Source organism: Lipotes vexillifer, unplaced genomic scaffold, assembly GCF_000442215.2.
Source record: "Lipotes vexillifer unplaced genomic scaffold, Lipotes_vexillifer_v1.1 scaffold1219, whole genome shotgun sequence".
NCBI lineage: Eukaryota > Metazoa > Chordata > Mammalia > Artiodactyla > Lipotidae > Lipotes > Lipotes vexillifer.
The window spans coordinates 781,440-800,230 of record NW_006781590.1 but is presented as its reverse complement, the minus strand read 5'-3'; the positions used below and the strand labels follow the sequence as shown (position 1 = coordinate 800,230).

Sequence of the window (18,791 nt, the reverse complement as noted above, 5' to 3'; positions counted from 1 at the left end):
CTGCGCCACCAGGGAAGCCCTTGACTTGTGTTTTAACTAAACCACCAGGTCATTCCTCCTGTAGCTCAGGAGAGCGCCCGCCCACCCCCACGAGCAGGCAGCATCCTGTAATCTTCAGGCTCTTGCTGCAATTCTTCAACGCCCCCCTTTTCCTATATCCCTGCAGGTCTAGCTGGCTTCCAGACTTAGGTTTATGATTATAAAATAACAAACAAACAAAATGAAACCAATGAAAATATTACATTGAGAAAATTTATGTTCAGAATCTAGAATTTATTTATAATTCATTTCTAAACGTTTCCAGCCAGGATGTAAGATAATAAAGCAAATAAAATTTAAGCAATGATAACAGTCATTCAAAATATGTGAAATCTCCTGAAAACTAATATTACTTGAACATGAAACAGTTATTAAAAATACATTACCGGATGGACCTAGAGTCTGTCATACAGAGTGAAGTCAGAAAGAGAAAAACAAATACCGTATGTTAACGCATATATACTGAATCTAAAAAAAAAAAAAAAAAAAAAAAAAAAGTGGTGTTGATGAACCTAGTTGCAGGGCAGGAATAGAGAGGCAGACATAGAAAATGGACGTGAGGGCAAGGGGTGGGAGGGAGAAGCTGGGGCAAAGTGCGAGTAACACTGACATATATACACTACTGAATGTAAAATAGTTGGTTGGTGGGAAGCAGCAGCATAGCACAGGGAGATCAGCTCGGTGCCTTGCGATGACCTAGAAGGGTGGGATAGGGAGGGTGGGAGGGAGGCTCAAGAGAGAGGAGATATGGGGACATGTATATATCTATGGCCGATTCGCTTTGTTGTGCAACAGAAACTAACACAGTACTGTGAAGCAATTATACTCCAATAAAGATCTAAGATAAAGGTACATGTACACCTTCCCTATGACCCAGCGATTCACTTCTAGAGAAATAAAAACATATGTCCACAAAAAGAAAAAAAAAACAAGTCACTTTGACTCCCGTGTTCATTGTACCATTATTCCCAGTAGCCAAAATGTAGAAACAACTCAAGTGTCTATCAACAAATGAATGGATAAACAAAATGTGGTCTATACATACAATGGGATATTATTCACCCATGAAAAGGAATACATTTGTGATGTATGCTACAACATGGATGAACTTGAAAATATGCTATGTGAAATAAGGCAGTGACAAAAAGACAAATATTGTATGATTCTATTTATATGAACTATCCAGATAGGCAAGTTCATAGAGACAGAAAGTGAAGTAGAGGTTCCCAGTGGCTGGGAGAAGAGGTGGATGGGAGATGTTGTCTTATGTTTATAGTTTCTTTTTGGAGTGATGGAAAAGATTTGGAAACACAGAGCAGTGATGGTTGCACAACAGTGTGAATGTAATTAATACACTGAATTGTACAATGAAAATGATTTAAATGACATATTTTTTGTCATATATATTTTATCACAATAAAAAATGTTTAACCCCCCCAAAAAATACATTACCATATTTGTATCTCTAGAACTTGGGAAAAGTCAATTTCTGTGAGGAAATCCATCATTTTTAGAAGTTAAATAATTATTAAATAATATACATATAACTTTGAGATCTTGATTTTTTTCCCAAAAACTAAAAGTTAAAGTAGCCTTGGAAATTCTCCTTGTTTTCCTGCACTGAGGAAATGAATAAATCATCTCTATTTGATATCATTAATTGATTGTTAACAATTTTCCCTGCTTTTAAGGAGTGCCAAAAAAAAAAGAGAAAAACAATGAGCTTAATATAATGGATACACATTGTAAACTTTCATAGAATAAAATAACTCAAATTAAGAAGGTAAAACAGTCTAGAATACTTTACTGCAATGTCTGAAAGATTTTTGTAACTTGGGACCTTTACTATTTGGTTATCATCCATTTTCCAGCCTCATCTCCCATTACTTTCCGATATACATCTTTGGTTTTTGTTTTGTTTTTTTCTTAATCTCATTAAACATTTTTCCAGACCTAAAAATATGCCTTGGCTCTGCCATGTGCTCCTCCCTTCCCTTCCTGGAAAACTCCTATTCATCCTTCAAACTCCATTTCACTATCATTGCCCCCACCCTGCACAGTGCAGTTAGTTATGCTATCTACTGCATTTTGTTCCTTTCTTTATAATGGCACCTAACACATTGCATTGTAATTTATTTGCTTACACATCTCTGCGTATTTGAATATAAGCTTCGTGAAGCTAAGGGCTGCCACTTCTATATTTCTGTATCCCAGCATATACCTGCCACACACAGTGGCACTTTCGTGACCTCTGACCTTATCTCTGACCATTCTCTTGGTGTTTCAAGGTCTATATTAAGAGAGTACTCTGGTTCTTAAGTGAGTTCTGAGGCAGTTTTTATGTTTATATTAAATATAATATAGTACCTTAGTTCTACTATAATCTTCTGATCAATGATCAATAAATATATGCTTTGGACCAACTTTTGGGTCACACAAAAGGAAAAACCTGTAAGTAAATTGACTTAGATTTTACAGGGACTCGAAGCTAAAAGCAATCTTGCTAGGTCCTCTGTTCTTTCCATCTTTCCCTCTCCTGTCTATATTCATGCAGAGCTTCCAATAAACTGTTCCAGAAGATGAGAAACAATTTCTCTTAAAGAAAAATAGATCAAAGTTTTATAAAGCCTAGTGACTGAACGTTCCTCCCTCCTCTAAACGCCTTAGGCTGCCATCTAAGCCTGTGCTGGAGGGCTTCCCCACCATGTTCCCACAGCCAGCCTTTCTGCTAACAGGGCCTTCGGGTAGTTCAACACTTTCACAAACTTGTGTTCTAGGTCTATTTTCTCTATGATGAACTTTCTTTGATCTGCCAAAGGACTTTAATATGAAAAGTCACAATTTGCATACATTGGTGACTTCTAGGTAGGCAATAAATATTACCACTGGGACTAATGAAAACAAAAAGCCTGCAGAAGCAAAAGTGCCACAGAAACCTATGAAGGACAAAGATTGACACAATAAAGTTGGACATGAGTAACCCACATGGAAACAAATACACATCATAAGTGCATCAGAGCAGGTGCAAGAAATGATTTAATGCGGGATTAGCCACAGGTAGAATGGAGACGAGTAAAGGGAAGGATAAACTACAAATCGAGAAATACACATAGGTCACAATACGTGACAGGATAGAATAAGCTCAAGTTAATTATAAATCTAACCATAATTCATGCCTACTATAATATCTTATTTTTTTAATTGGTTTTATTCCCCAATGTTTATGACTCTCTACTGAGCTATCCTTTAAATTACTTTTCTGAAGCCCAGATGTGGATATTATATTTTCGTATTATTTCAGAATTTTAAGTCAAATATTGATAATGTAACTGAACTTTGTATTTTACATTTTAAAAAAGTACCACGTGTCGGGCTCCCCTGGTGGTGCAGTGCTTAAGAATTCGCCTGCCAATGCAGGGGACACGGGTTCAAGCCCTGGTCGGGGAAGATACCGCATGCGCTGGAGCAACTAAGCCCATGCACCACAACTGCTGAGCCTGCACTCTAGAGCCCGCGAGGCACGACTACTGAGCCCTCATGCTGCAACTACTGAAGCCCACGCACCTAGAGCCCGTGCTCCAGAACAAGAGAAGCCACTGCAAGCCTCCGCACCGCAATGAAGAGTGGTCCCTGCTCGCCGCAACTAGAGAAAGGCTGCATGCAGCAATGAAGACCCAACGCGGCCAAAAATAAATAAATAAATAAATTTATTTATTTAAAAAAAAAGAAGTACCACATGTCTGTTTTGAACTCGCACTCATCCTTCCAGAATCAATTCAAACATCACCTCCTCTGGGACACCTTCTACAGCAATCACTCCATCCCACCCAACACTGAGGTAGCCTCTACTCCAAGGGCTTATAAACCTCCCTGAATATTCTTCTTTCATAAACTTTATCAGATTGAGAAGTCTCTGCTTACTCTCTAACCCTCGTGAGACTGTGATCTTCTTGAGAAAAGCAACTTTGTCTTTTATATCTGTACTAAATAATTTTAGGCAATAAAAACTCAATAATGTATCAGTGAATAAAAAGTTTAAAAGTTATTTATACTAAATAAAATCATTTTTGAAAAATATAGAAGAGTTATGGGTTCATTTAGAAATACACTGGAGCTACAGCTTCGATGGCCCTTGTGAATTAAAAGAAAAAGGCTTAATATCTGTCCACTCCTGGAATTCTACTCTATGAATATTTAAAAGCTAATACACAAGATATGCCTACATCAGCAAAATGAATAAACCAACAATGCTGATCTGTTATTTCAGTCACCTTGTGATTCTCACATCACCTGCATCAGTGGTCATTTTTATAGATTGTACAAACTGCAAAATTCAAACTAATGGTCCTTTCCATTGTCCAGGTACATTCAGTCATGTAGGTAATGAAAACGGCATTATAAGATTATAGTTCTTACTCATCTAACCCTTAAAATCCAAAGTATTTTAAGCTGGCTGTTTAAACACTGTGAGTCTATATTTCTTTTTTTTTAACATCTTTATTGGAGTATAATTGCTTAGTCTATATTTCTTGTCCAAAAGGGGGCTAATAATACCTTTTCTATCTTTCTCAAAGGCTCATTGATGGGCTCAAGTGGCATAAGGACTTAGAAATATTTTGTAAAGTACTATAAAGACACAGTTATTCTTAATCACAGAAAGAAATATTTTGTAAAGTACTATAAAGACACAGTTATTCTTAATCACAGAACTTTATTTTAGCAGCACAGAATGATTATATGTCATAATCATTATAATACAAAAGGATGTGTTGTACATATCTTCTAAATAAAACTAGCATCTTGCTTAGCAATTTTATGTAAGCAACTACAGAAAGGGGGCTTTTTATTCCATTACTTAAAAATAACCACCTGAGGGAAAAAAGGAAATAACTATTTTGAACTTCAGAAATCTAAGAATATCTCCATAATCATCTACACGGGATTCTACTTGATGACACAACAATCCTCTAGTTCTAAAACAACAGTCCTAAATATATTCAATTATGGATTGATAATGCTTAGTTTTCATTTTTAAAAATAGCCTTATTTTTTTTTTTTCCTTGCGTTATGCGGGCCTCTCACTGTTGTGGCCTCTCCCATTTGCGGAGCACAGGCTCCGGACGCGCAGGCTCAGTGGCCATGGCTCACGGGCCCAGCCGCTCCGCGAATAGCCTTATTTTTAATACCATTTCTCCAAAGACAATTTTCAGTTGTTGCTTGAATACAGCAATCATGATCACTCTCTTACCATAGCAGAGGAAGCAAGCTATTCACCAAATATTCATGCTGTCCTTTCACAGAGAAGTGTTGTTTTTAGAAAATGGCCACCCACTGTTAACCTTGTCTTCCCACTCCTTTTGCATTTGCTTAGACTGTAAGACAGATTATGGAACCCAAGTAGAAGAAATACACACCCCTTTCAGATAAAAGTCCACAATTCTCCACATTTCATTTCCTCAGTTGGTTAACCCCGAGAGACACCGCAGAAGCCCAATGTTACAAGAAGCAGAGTTTTTATCAACCTGAGTCTCTAAACAGACCTGTATAAACTCAAGTCCCTGATAATGGTGTGCAGAATATATAAGAACCTCAACCCACAAAACATCATCATCACACTAGACTTTATGTGAACAAAAACTAAGCTTATTTTGTGCTAAGACATGAAATTTCAGGCTTGAATGTTACAGTGACCATCAACCATAACTCTTGTATCACCTAAATTTAGCAAACAATCTAAATATCTTTTTTAAACATCTTTATTGAGTATAATTGCTTTACAATGGTGTGTTAGTTTCTGCCGTATAACAAAGTGAATCAGCTATACGTATACATATATCCCCATATCTCCTCCCTCTTGCATCTCCCTCCCTCCCTCCCTATCCCACCCCTCTAGGTGTTCACAAAGCACCGAGCTGATCTCCCTGTTCTATGTGGCTGCTTCCCACTAGCTATTTTATATTTGGTAGTGTATATATGTCCATGCCACTCTCTCACTTCATCCCAGCTTCCCCTTCCCACTCCCCGTGTCCTCAAGTGCATTCTCTTTGTCTGCATCTTTATTCCTGTCCTGCCCCTAGGTTCTTCAGAACCATTGTTTTTGTTTGTTTGTTTGTTTAGATTCCATATATGTTAGTATATGGTATTTGTTTTTCTCTTTCTGACTTACTTCACTCTGTATGACAGTCTCTAGATCCATCCACCTGGCTACAAATAATTCAATTTCATTTCTTTTTATGGCTGAGTAATCTCCATTAGAGATACATTTTCAGAAAAAAGTAACCTGAATGAATTGCTTATTTATACCAGATGGATAAATATTTTACATACTTGCTATTGTCTAGTTTCTTTAATGAGACTGAGATTTCTTATTTCCTAAGCAACACTGTCACTATAAATCAATACATATATGTTATGGTTTTGAAATTCAATGCCCACATGATTTTGCTTGGCTCAGAGGGCCTTACAGATTACATGGTGGGAGGAATACATTGTAATTCCCCTTTCCCACTCCTTATACCCATCAGTGATGGAACTGATTTGTGCTTCTGAAAGAAGATGGAGTTGAGGACAAGATGCAAGTCACTTGCATAATCTAACTGCAGAACTAACTAGGAAATTATAGAGAAATGCACTGTCCTGTCCAATGGAGCTGAGGGCATGTATCAGAGAGTAACTCACACTACTTGTGCCCAAGCTGCCCAGCCATGTTTCCATCTTTGAGACACAGACAGATTTTGTAGTTTCAAGCAGGACCACTTTCACAAAGATGGCTCAAAATTTATAGCAGAATTTATATGATATTTTAAGAAACATAACAATGAACTCTAAATATATAAAATTTAAAAAGAGAGCTAGGAATAAATTACCAAGGCATTCTGTCCTGTAATAGTCATAAGATACAAAGTATATTGAGTCAGAATATTTAAACCACGTTTTCTCTCCTGTCTTGTATAATATTCTCAACTGAAGCAATTATCCACAACAGAGGAATCCACTCATTGTGATTCAAATACTGAAGCTGAATTGGTTTTGTAATCAGTCCAATGGATAAAATGAAAGGGTAAATTGTGCACTAAAACTAAACATGTTTCATTAAGTTTTAACAATCATGGCATTTCATCATTAATAATGGTATAAAATTAATTAAATAAATAAAATGTATAGCCATTAAAAAATCTGAATATAAATGTAATCCTGCAGAAATAAGAAGTAATGCATTCTTGTACCAAATGAAGCTGAATTATTGTACACATTTGCTGCATATTTAAATGCAATATGTAGATCATGCAAATCCAAAACCAAATTAGTACAAAATGTAAAATTTTTGTACATTACAGATTTTCATGTATTATTTATTCGGCAAATACTTATCAAGTACTTAGAAGGTGCAGCCACTGTACTAACTGCTGGGAGTATAAGTAGGATCAAGTTATTTTACAGGGAGTAAGATGGAAAAGTGTAGAATGTAATGATTGAGTTTACTTAAGTAGAAAAGATTTCCTTAAAGAAATAGCATCTAATCTGAGACTTGACAGATGAGTGGCTAGTTTTGCTTGTTATTAATAAATAACTTTTCATCATCATTAAAAGCACTTATCATTTATCATGTAAAACCATCTGAAGTCTAAACCAACAGCTATTACGTGCTCTCCACTAGTGATTTAAATAATCTATTCAACCATCAAAACACCTTGACTGCAAAGCAGAAGAGCAAGATTCTGCTAAGAACAGTTGCCATGACAGCAAAAATTTCCCCAAGAATTGTCAATGAGAATAAAATTTTTACATTAAAAAATAGATCTTTCTTTCTATTAAATATTCAGCTTATTATTACTTTATTATTAAATGGTCCTTAATGTCATGCTGCTAGGATCGAGATAGTTGAATTAGTGATTAACTCAATTAAATGGAAGCCAGCTTTATTAATTTGGAAAAAATGTCCAGTCACTGTAGCAGGGCATCAAAGACTGTTATGCTGGAGTGGAATCATGCTCTTGAAAGGAACTAATGACTATTTAGAAATATACTTCTTTTAAACTTAAAAGCAATCATGATACGTAGGAGTTGCCCGCTGATACCAGTTTACGCTGAGCTTAAAAATCTAAAGTGGTAAGTGGTACTAGATATACACAGTAAAAATCTTATTAACAGGCCTAATTAAATGAAAAGACAGTCTGAGTTGGTGAAAACTCTATATTATAGTATTTTTTAAAAGAAATTCAACTTCTTTAAAATACACAAAATAATAGATTTCTGGATTCTGATAAGAATAATATATATTTTGTAAGTAATACCTTTGAAGTGCTTGAAATAGTTTGTTCATGTATTTTATAGATTTAAATTTTCCCATACAATTTTGTTTATACTGTCAATGTGTTGATAGTGGATCAATGTGGAGGTTACCACACTGTCCTTAATGGGCCTTCCTGTGTCTTTTTTCTCTGCCATCCTCTCCCTCCCCATCCCTGCTATTTCCTACCCACAGCATCTCTGGTCTCACTTTCTCCCACATTTCCCTTTGTCTTTCTGTCCTAGGGAGATGGATTCCAAATACAAAGGTGTAAAAAAGAATACAAAACCAGTGGGTTACTTGCCCACTAACCAACAGGTGACAGGGCACAAACAGGAAAACTAGTAAGCAGGTGAAGCCAGCTACAGATGTAATGGATTTTTTTCCAAGTAGCAGGATTTCTTGCCTTCCATTTGAATGGTTTCCAATGGCCTTTCATATACGTATGCTAATTCCAGGCTTGAACATTTTAACCTGTCTAAGAGTATAGTCATGAAATTGGTTTTCCTGTGTAGCTTAGTCACTCACAACTGTAATCACCTAAAAATTGGTCATGGCTTGGAGGTTCCTTAAAAAACTAAAAATAGAGTTATCGCATGATCTAGCAATACCACTTCTGAGCATATATCCAGAAGAGATGAAAACTCTAATTCGAAAAGATACATGCACCCCAATGTTCATGTCAGCGCTATTTACAATCATCAAGACATGGAAGCAACCTAAATGTCCACCAACAGATGGATAAAGAAGATGTGGTATACATACATATACAACAGGATATTACTCAGCCACAAAAAAGAATGAAATAATGCCATTTGCAGCAACATGGATGGACCTAGAGATTATCATACTAAGTGAAGTCAGACAGAGACAGATATTACATGATGTCACACTATATTCAATATCCTGTAATAAACCATAATGAAAAAGAATATATATATATATATATAAAACTGAATCACTTTGCTGTACACCTGCAACATTGTAAATCAAATATACTTCCATTTTTTAAAAATTAAAAATAAGATAATAAAAATAAATTAAAAAATTAATTGGTCACGGCTCAATTTAGAAAGTGACCTTTCAATTTGATTAGAACCTAAGGTTTATAGATAGTAGAGTCTATATCCATTATATTGGGTATATTTTCTCAAAACGATATGGGCAGGAGGCCTTCCAAAATGTGCACTTAGTAAGCAAAACTGTTTTTCCATCAAACAATTTAAAAGGCTTCCCAGGGCTTTTATACTTTATACTGATTTTTAAAGTCTTCTAGTGATAAAGAGTAACAATGGAAAATATAACCATTAGGGGTTGACTGTGAAATGACAGACTGCTCTAACAATAAAACCAATTTTACCTTAATAAACCACACACAAATCTCTTCCTCAGGAGAGCAATAGCGACTGTTTTGCTCTAGAGATCATCTTAAAGCCTAGCTAACCATGTGTCAAGTTCATCATTCTCTGAGGTCACAAAGGACCACAGCCAGATTAGCTGGAACTGCATCTGCCAGAAGCAAGACATTAGGAATGTCAGGGTGGCAACTGGCTCTCCTCTCTTAAATGAATGGTTAAGATTGCTTTCTGTTATCATCTTTGATTAGGTTTGAATATTTTTTGCTTTAGTTCTTGTGTAGTTTCCACCTGTTTTACTATGAGAATTTTAGGAGGAAATGAGCCTTCTCTAGGTTTTAATTTCTCATTTTTAGAAAATAAATGGGTTATACGAAAGATTCTGAGACTTTCCATCTTTGAAACTTTCCTCTAAGATTCTCTAATTTGGGAACTAGCAATTTTACTTGTATATTAAACTATGAGTTTGAGAAGAAAGCAGCTTACTATTTTGCATTATTTTTACATGAATGGCTAACCCTAAAATACCCTCTGGCAGTTGGTTCTTCTAAGTGCTTCAATGTTCCTTTTTTTTTTTTTTTTTGCAGTACGCGGGCCTCTCACTGTTGTGGCCTCTCCCGTTGCAGGCTCCGGACGCGCAGGCCCAGCAGCCATGGCTCACGCGCCCAGACACTCCGCAGCATGTGGGATCTTCCCGGACCAGGACATGAACCCACGTCCCCTGCATTGGCAGGCAGATTCTTAACCACTGCGCCACCAGGGAAGCCCCTCAATGTTCCTTTTTGAACTTTGTTTAGAATACTTATGGGTAAACATTGCTAGGTACTGTGCAGCAGAGGTTTTACAGTCAGCCTCCCTAGGAGGCTCCAAATTTTGGTCCACTACTTACCAGTCAATTGACCTTGAGTGTATTGCCCAGTTTTTCTTAGCCTCAGTTTCTTCATCTTTAAAATGGCAATAACAATAGTATATCATAGTACTGATGAGAAGAATCAATAAGACGAGGCACATAGAATGTTTTGTATAATGCCTGGCACATGGGAATTGTTCAATAATTGCACTTACATGTTTTTACATTTCTTTTCTCTACTAGGTTGTAACTAGACAGAGAACATTGGTAGCTACCTGTTGATGTGTCACCCTAGACACCCAATCTAGAAACCTGGCAGTTAGCTTTACACCCAGTCTATGCCTGTTGATCTCACCTCCTTAATATTTCTTGAATTCTTCTTCCCATCCCTGACTACCAATGCGCCCACTGAAGAAATCCCCATCTATCCCCTGGATGATAATAGCATCCTTATATGTCTCCCTGACTAGATAGCTGCCAAAGTGACCTTTCTACAATACAAATATGGCCATCATTTCCTCTCTTGATCAAAACTCCACTGCCTAAAGGACAACGTAGCTTGGCTTTTAAGGATCTCAAAAAATATGGTGTCTGATCAGCTCTTTGCATACCAGGCTTTAGAAAAAAAATCATAGAATGATCTCATGGAGAGCATCAGGGAAGGTTTAATCAATAAGGTAGAAAGAGAATCGGGAGAGTACACTGTTCTGTAACAAACATCAATAGTATTTCTCCTTCCTCAAAAAGGTAGGAATACTGCTCTATAAATTCAGTAATAAAACAGCTAACGAAACCATAGCAGGAAAGGCTCACACTTGGGTATTTTTCTATTCTGACAAGAAAGAGGAAAATGTCTATCTACCACAAAGTTAATAAACTTTTGAAAGACAAAAGAAATCAGTGCTGATAACTCTATGAGGTTTAAGCTTAATTTTAGAAAAAAAAAAATCATAATTCTTCTGGGTCCAGCCTATGCCTCGGACAGGCTGTAACCGCTGAATCATTAGTAACATAATGCTTCACTTGACCTTATTTCCCCAGACACCACTGCCACTACTGACCAGCAGAACCCAATATGCTGAGAGAATAATGTCATAAAAAACCCTCAGCAACTCTGCCCTCTGGAAGTGCTGCTTCTGCCAGTGACGTCACAGCTTGTCAGCTCAATATGCCACTGGCATATGGGTTCACTTCAAGTGGTGCTAATAAATAGCACCAGGCCATCCAGTTGCAGTCCACTTTGAGATCACATTACAACGCTGCATGAAGTCCTGGGCAAGGCAGGAGGACTGATGCTATTTTACTGTCTCTTTAGCATCATTATGTACTTGAAAAGGAAAAGAAATCATAAGAAAAATAGGAACATAATCATCTAACAACTAACTGTAGTTTACAAACTTCTTTCTTACATGCTTTACAGGAGATAGATAAAGCCAATATGATTCCAATTTTAAAGATAACTAAACTGGAGTTCAACTGAGTTTCCCAAGGTCACTCAATAAGATGTGGCCCTCACGTCTTCTGTCTTCATATTTTCTGTATGTATCGCATGAGCAGAATCAGATAGACCGGGACTCGGTGGTGTCTGCTTCTTATGCAGGCATATTCAATATGTGGGAGCAGGGCCCCTCTTGAGGAGCTTGGGCTTGGACTATTGTTCTCTGTAATAGCATGGATGGGCAGCTGCTGGCTTTGATTCAGTAGCCAGTTGTAAAAAGTCAACAACACTTGCATAGAAGCAAAGTAGAAAGCAGCCCTCCTTGGGGACAGCTTGAACTCAATAAATAGCTCCATTAGTTTAAGGCGGGAGATATGCACAGGGATACAGATAGAACTCACAAAGGCACTGTTTCTTTCTACCTTTACTAATTGCATCTAACTTCTTTCAGTGGTTACTGGTTAATAGGACTGGGCAGATGGTCCTTAGAATTGAAGGGACATTAAAGGTTCATTTCTCCCATATGACTGTTCTTAAACAGAACCACCCTTAACACCATATCAGATTTTTTTGTTATATTTCTTTAAACTATATAAAGTCACATAAGCTATTGAAGCTACCTAACTATTGAAGCTACCTAACTATAAAAGTCACATAAGCTCATTGAAAAGATTTTGAATTATACAGAAAATTATCAAGAAAAAATTAAAATCACCTACAATTCAATATTATAGATATGGCCGTTATTACATTTTGATGTGTTTCCATTCAATTTTTTACATGTATGTTTCTATAGTTTTCAGAATTAACTTTATTATATTGTTTTTCTCTTAAAATTATATGAGCGAAGCTTGATTATATGATGAGAATCTTCCTATTAAATATTCTTGAAAATTATTAATTTAAACGGCTGCACTTTTCTCTCATATTGATACACCAAAATATGTTTACCCTTGTTTCTACGGTTCAACAGTCAAGCTTACTTTGCTATTGATAAAGAATGATGCAATGATCATCCATTTACAGAAATGGTTGTTCAAGTTTATGATTATTTTCTTAGACAATCCTAGAGAGGGAATTACTAGCTGAAGGAGCATTAAGATTTTATGACTTTTAATACAACTTTTTTTTTACTACAACTATGACTTTTTTTGTTTTCAAGAAAGCACCAGCAATATATGAGGGATGCTTTATATTCATCAGCTTTAAATATTATGTTCTATATTTGTTTGAGTTTGCTAATCCAAGAGTTTGTGAGTATTCCTGAAATGTATTTTCTTTTTAAAGACATTCAGAGAATGAGATTTGACACCCTGCCTTGACAAAACCCTGCATGACTGATTGAAGATAAACTGGCTTTGAATATAACAAAGTCTTAAAATGTTACAGACACTTGTTGTTGTTGTTTGATGCAGAATAAAATTAGGAACAAGAGAGAAAGTGGGCCGGAGACCAGACCAGAGGCCGAACTCGGGATCTGACAAGATGGCCGGGCTGCCCCGCAGGATTATCAAGGAAACCCAGCGTTTGCTGGCAGAACCAGTTCCCGGCATTAAAGCAAAACCAGATGAGAGCAACGCCCGTTATTTTCATGTGGTCATTGCTGGCCCTCAGGTATTCCCCCTTTGAGGGAGGGACTTTTAAACTTGGACTATTCCTTCCAGAAGAATACCCAATGGCAGCCCCTAAAGTATGTTTCACGGCCAAAATTTATCATCCTAATGTAGACAAGTTGGGAAGAATATGTTTAGATATTTTGAAGGATAAGTGGTCCCCAGCACTGCAGATCCAACGCAGTCCTGCTATCGATCCAGGCTTTGTTAAGTGCTCCCAACCCAGATGACCCATCAGCAAATGATGTAGCGGAGCAGTGGAAGACCAACGAAGCCCAAGCCATAGAAACAGCTAGAGCATGGACTAGGCTATATGCCACGAATAATATTTAAATCTATCCAATCATCAAGTGTACATCACGTCTCCTGTTCTGCCAAGGCTTCTTCCTTTTTTGTTTGCATTTAATGGACACAGTCTTAGAAACATTACAGAATAAAATCTCAGACATCTTCAGTCCTTTGGTGATTAAATGCACAGTAGCAAATCTATGTCTTGTCCTGATTCACTGCTGTAAAGCATGAGTAGAGGCTAGAAATATCATCTGGATTGTTGCGAAATGTTTAAAAGCAGTGGTCCTTCTCTGCTTTTATTCATTTCCCTCATCATGGTTTAAGTATAAAGCACTATGAATGAAGGTAGTTGTCAGGGTTAGCTGCAGGGGTGTGGGTGTTTTTCTTTATTTCATTATTATTTTTTTTAGTGGTGGGGGGGTAGTTTTAATTTTATGGGCTCCTTACCCCATTTTTATGGTGATCTAATTGCATTGGTTAAAAGCAGCTAACCAGTTCTTTAGAATATGCTCTCTAGCCAAGTCTAACTTTATTTAGACACTGTAGAGGGACAAGCTTGATTGTTTGAATCAAAATGGGAACATTACACAAACATCACAGCCCTCACTAATAACATTGTGACTTTGCTGTCAAGTGTAGAATCCTCCCTTCAATTAAAAGCTTGTGACCACTTTGTATGGCTTGTCTGGAAACTTCTGTAAAACTTATATTTTAGTAAAATATTTTTTGTTATTCTACTTTGCCTCTGTACAGTTTATTTTACTGTGTTTATTTCATTTTTCCCAATGTGACAATCGTATTTAAAAATTAAAACTGATGGAACATTCTATTTTGGTCTTCACCGTCTGACAAATTGAATGGTGAGAGATAGATTTTGCCAGTTTCTTTTCACTGATGTAAATTTGTGTTAAGATATATCACTGAATGGAGTATTTACAAGCTGGCCCTGAGCATGCCTAAAGCATCAGTATGTGACATTTTTTACCTCCTAGAAATTTGAAATAAATGTGTTTGTATTGTCTGATTAGTTAGACGATCATAAAGTCACAGCACAGCCACACTTGTGACTGGCTTTGTGTGGGACTTTCACATGTGCCACATTTGTGTCTAGCATTTGCGTTATGACCTTGCTCTTAGTTCTTGTCTCAAAACTTCATGTGTGACCACCAGTGTGTATTATTAGGAAACACCAATCTGATAATCACTTGGGGTTTGCTGAGGCATTTATGAGTCTTTCTTACAGACCTGCTGAGCAAATCTCAAGCAGCCAGCTTGCATAAGTATCATCAGAAAGGTTTCTCCCTTAGAAGGCATCATATCCTCAGATAATGATTCTTACTGTCATCCCTCCAATATTAGCTATGGGAGTTCCTCTTATTCTTTAATTTGATAATCAGCTCTTTTTTCTGCATTAACAGAGTTCCTCCCCCACGAAACTGTTCTTTCCTACCCTTCCATATCTAATTCCTGATTCTTGTTGTTTTTAAGACATAAATGCAGTCAGTCATAAGTATGTAAATGTTAACCTGTGGGTTGGAACCTTTGTCTCTTGCAGTTTAAGGTAATGGATATTGTAGCCCATCTGAGTTTTCCCTACTCTTATTCTCGTAACTTCTGGAGTTTCTTCAGAATGTGGTGTATTTTATTGTGCTCCTATGTAAGATGAAGCATTATCTATTAAAATTACATTTTCAACATAAAAAAGAGATAAAGTGATATGGAACATGAAGGTAATTTAATCATATTTTGATCATATTATATCTCAAATAAAAGGTTTCTTCGTGTCTTAAGTAACGTAAATCAAGTACATTGTTCTCCCTTACTGTCAAAAAGGTATTTCAAATTTGACAACCTGAGTTTTTTATCTCTTGTATCTTCTGTATTACAAAAGCTCTTAGCTCCATTTTACATGGGAATGCAATAAAGTCATTGACTAGTAACAGTTGTAAAAAGTCACTGATAAATTAAGGAGTAGAAATGATACAAACTCCCCACTTTCTAAGATAAAACCTGACATTGACCCATGCAGCAGATTTTCAACAGGACAACTGTTATCTAATATTTCTCAGCCCACTGAATGACCTCAAAACGGATAGGAACATCCGTTCCTATTTTCTTATTTTCTTTTTTCTTTCTTCTCCTTCCCTCCTTTCCATCTACAATGGTTAAGTAGGTACAGAAAAAAATAAAACAAAACAACAACAAAAAATTTCTAGCCCAGTAAAGTCAGATACTAATTATAAATTTCTTACAAAAAATGTACTGAACTATTTCCTACAAAACTGCAACATGATAAATAATCAACTATAATGGATTGTACATTTCAATGCTTAGAATACGAAATTCTACAGTGAATTAAAAAATCATTTTCTAATATCATCTCCTTCAGAAAACTTGCATGATTAAGTGGATTAATCTACAGTTTACTAAGCTTAGGTAACAGCCTGACAATTAGGTTTTAGCTGATACTGATACTGAAAGAAAGTTATCAATTCCTAAGAATATAATGCCTACAGCAATGTTTTTTTCAAAATGTAGTATTCTTAGAACCAATAAAAGAATCTCCTGGAATATTTGTTTCAATGCAGATTCCTGAGCCATTTCCAAGTTATTGAATCAGAATCTCAGTAGGGTTTGGGATATCTTTTTTTTTTTTTTTTTTTTTTTTTTTTTTTTTTTTTTTGCGATACGCGGGCCTCTCACTGTTGTGGCCTCTCCACTGTTGTGGAGCACAGGCTCCGGACGCGCAGGCTCAGCGGCCATGGCTCACGGGCCTAGCCACTCCGCGGCATGTGGGATCTTCCCGGACCGGGGCACGAACCCGTGTCCCCTGCATCGGCAGGCGGACTCTCAACCACTGCGCCCACCAGGGAAGCCCTGGGATATCTTTTTTGAACAACATCCTCAGATATTCTTTTGCACACTAAAGTTTGAGAAAAGCAGATGATTTCTATATCTAAAGCAAAATAGCTCTTGTTGCCAAATATCAACCTAAGGATATTTAACCAGATCACCAAATCCAGTGCTATTTTGAGAAAAGGAATGTCTTAATAATTATTTGTGAATATACAGCCTTTTCTTGAATCAGAGGCACTGTTGGAAAATAGCCATTCATAAAATATTGTGCCATTTAGCAAAACCTCTCTGAATCACTATTTACAGTTATGTGTTAACTTCAGATTAAAGAGGTAAATAATGCTTAAGCATCTATGCTAGACCCTCTCCCCATGTACATCAGGTCTATTCTGGCATCCAGGTTTCCATGGATGAAGTTTCACAGGCCCCTGTCTTTCTTTCCCATCTGCCATATGCCACCAAACCCACATGCAGTAGGATGGCAGTGGCACAGTACAGTGGATTATAATGGGGTTTCAGAGGTGATTTTGAGGACATCCATTTGAAAAGCAAACGCAATATTATCAAGGTCTAAAGTGAAAAGATCTTCATTCAGGACATGAGGATTGGAACTGAAGAGGAATACCTCTGAAAGTCACATGAATTTAAATGTATTAATCATGCTTAAGGAAATTATCATATGGGAAAATAAGGTGTGATAGATATTTTTAAAATCTGATAAAAAGACACTATTGCCTATCAGTATTATATATTGTTCTCATTCACAGTCAAGTATAATTTAATTTATTGAAACATGTGCTTACTTCTCTACCATCCTCAGTTGATTATAGTTGTAATAGTAATTTAGATACAAAAGTAGTATTTCTCAGACTTTAGTGTATATACAAAAATCTTTCTAAAATGCAGATTTTGATTCTTAGGTCTGGGGTGGGGCCCAAGATCCTATATTTCTAACAAACTACATAATATGAATGCTGGTGGTCTGAGGACCACACACTTTGAATAGCAAGGTGCATTTTTACAACCATTTTTAATTGAAGTATAATTAATTTACACTGTTGTCTAAAGTAATTTTTAAATCTATACCTACTGCACCATACATAAGGCACTTTCAACCTTGTGGTTTTAGGAGTAATGTTTAGAGCATGGGGAAAAAAAGTTGTTGAAATATCCCACCATTTCATAAATGTATTTGGGCTCTTACTAGCTAGCCCAAAATTACAAATCCATGGTAATTTTCATAATAGCAATCAACCCCATACTACTTTTCTCAAAATATGCATTAGCTACTCAGTGTTCACAGAGCTGGCCCCATCTTTCTCATCCTTGACTTTGACTCTCTTCCTGGACACCCAACTCTGCCAGTCAAAATTTTACACATTTCAAGTCCATTGAAATATTACCTCCTTCATGAAATTTTTCCTGATGGCCTCAATAGAATGTAATTTCCCCTCCTTCCAAATTCTCATACTTATCAAATAAACACTGTCCTTTGAACATCTACTTGGACTTGGCCATCTACCTTTTCACTTCTTTTAGACCAGTTGTTCTTTCTCAAATGCAGTGGCACATTATGCATACGAGGAGACATATGACAGAAACTGAGGCCACAAGCCTCACCTAAGACTCATTAAAGTACAGTTTCTGGGGAGTGAGACCCAGGCATCAGAATTGTTTTAAATTTCTGGGATTCATGGCACCACAGTTGAGAATCACCATCTTAGATAGTAGGCTCTCCAAAGGGTTGCACTAGGTCTTAGGCATAAGCATTTATAATAGTATACTCAATTCAACTCAATAAATATTTACTAAGGGTCTTGAACACTTAATAGTAGGCACTTAATAAATACACATCAAATTGAACATTTAAATTTGTCATATTTGCACTCTGGGAAGAAAAGGAAAGTGCATTAATCAAACATTTTAATTCTTCACAACACATTCTTAGGTGATAGACTATCAAAACAGACCAAATCCTTTGTATAAAAAAATTTTGAAATTGCTGATCTATTCCTCAACTCCTCTGCCATCACATGTTCACTATGTAGATTAAGATTTT

At 36.5% G+C, this 18,791-nt stretch overlaps 1 pseudogene; it reads left to right on the top strand.

The window, feature by feature from the left end:
* Window positions 1-13,457: 13,457 nt before the first annotated feature.
* Window positions 13,458-13,918, top strand: LOC103088183 (ubiquitin-conjugating enzyme E2 N pseudogene; annotated as a pseudogene).
* Window positions 13,919-18,791: the final 4,873 nt, after the last annotated feature.